Source organism: Dermacentor silvarum, chromosome 4 (assembly GCF_013339745.2).
Source record: "Dermacentor silvarum isolate Dsil-2018 chromosome 4, BIME_Dsil_1.4, whole genome shotgun sequence".
Classification (NCBI taxonomy): Eukaryota; Metazoa; Arthropoda; class Arachnida; order Ixodida; family Ixodidae; genus Dermacentor; species Dermacentor silvarum.
Genome location: NC_051157.2, coordinates 218,989,378 through 218,991,444, shown reverse-complemented (window position 1 = coordinate 218,991,444; position 2,067 = coordinate 218,989,378).

Genomic DNA, 2,067 nt, shown 5'->3' with positions numbered 1-2,067 from the left:
TTGTAGCCGTGCACTGCAGCATGAGCTAGACAAGTATCGAAACGTTTGACAGTGGACATCGATTTTCGCTTAAAAAAAAAAAGTTCCATTTACACCTCACTTCATGTAGCGGAACTTAATTTGCGAACCGATGTTTATGTAGACGGTGGACTAGCGCAGGAATCGGCGACCAGCAACGCTTGTTCCGAGTTAAACGTTTCTCGTGTCGTAGCTGGTGCTCAATAACTAAATTCGCTCGTGCCCACGCGTACGTCAGCACAGCCGTGGTTTCAGATAGACCATTTAATTAGGCATGTACGTGGCCGCGCGCGTACGTACACAATATACCAAAAGTCGCCCTACGATTTCTGCATTTTCAGCGAAAGTGAAAAAAAAAAAAAAAAATTAAGGACGATCCACGCTTGTGAAAACGTATGAAACAGTAGTAAACTCTGTAAGCGTTCTTTTCTTTTCCTCTCGCTTTCTTTTCCTCTCTGTGTGTCTCACGCTCTCATTTTCTCTTTCTGTGGCCCATAGCAAGTTGTCTTACAATCGTCGGTACAACGCAACGGTACAACGAGCAAGCATTTATGGTACCCATAAATTCTTGTTCTGCAAGAGTGGGTGCCATAGTCCAGTGGTTATCGTTAGTGGATAGCACTCCCCTTCGGATCGTGTGTACCCTGGTTCGAATCCCGCCGCGCGAAGAAAGTAGTGACTTTTTTTTTCCATATCTCTCTTGCTCCACATTCTTTGCTCGAAACTGCGAGCACCAGAATAGATTCTAAATTTATTCATTTTGCAAAAAGCACTTGACAATTTCCGCCTGTTTCCGTCTTTATATAAACAGTGGTGGTCCTTTAGCCTATTTTTTGTAAAGCAACCGAAGTCTGTCAGTATACAGGGTGTTTTTTTTTTTTTTTTTTTTAGCTGCACCAAATTTTAAAATTAGTAAAATGTAAATCTTTGTCAAGTTATGTTTGCCATTCCAGTGTACGGATTGGCGGCCTCTAGATAATACAGAGCAATTTCCGCAATTACGTGCGTAATTAGCAAATTTACGCTAATTAACTTTCTAATGATCAACAATAGGTGGCTATAGCAAATGAGTACTTTGGGGCCCGTCCTCGACACTACCTAGCCCAAGGATCGAATTTTGAATAGCGGAGTTCATGTGGGAGCTACGCGAACAATTAGTTCCTCTTGGCAGGCTGCTTGAAACTGAAACTGGCCGCAAAAAGAGCGTCTCTGTCGTCGATGTCGCCACCCCCCGGCCCTTTCGTCACGTCTCCGACGTCACGGCTGGTCCGACCAAACGAGCAGCTTGCGTTATCTCTTTGCTGTCTGCGGCGTTGGCCTAACGCTTCAATGCCGGCGGGCCGCCAAATTTACTTCGTCATTCCGTCGGGCGCCACGTTGCGCTGTGGCGCCAACCCCGCTCCTTGGGCTTTTAGATACTACAGGCGCGGCGTCATATCAGTCTGTATCAGTGAACGCCGCGGATAGCAAGGAGATAACGGAAGCTGCTCGCGGGCCGGACTGGCGCCTAGCTCGGAGACGTGACGAAAGGCAGGGGGGGCGGCGACAGCGTTATGCCATGTCATCAGCTTACTTGTTTTCTCGCATTAACCTGAATTGTTTTGCTATTTATTTGTTCAAATCGTAATTCTTTCGCTGCTGTGTGTAGACAACTTGACATCTTTGCTGCACTTGCTCTAACAAAATTTGTTTTCTTCTTTTTATTTATAGAACAGCTTCTGTAGTATGTGTTTTATTTTCGCGAGTGAGAAAATAAATTCTTCTTTTTCTAGCGTTAGGTAGTGTGAACATTCTCAAATTTGAACACACACACACACACACATGTGTGTGTATGTGTGTAAATGGATCGGAAAACATTTCTTTAAATGGCCAGGAAAATATCGCTGACGATTGTGTCGTCGTTTATTGCTTGTGCATGTGCTGCAGAAGAACCATTTTTGTAAGGGACCACGGAAATGCAAGGGAAAAAAGCGCACGAAAAAAAAAAAAGAAATGTGATTGTGGCAAATCAGAACCTGCTTCAGAATCAGAACGTTGTTTCTTCTTCTG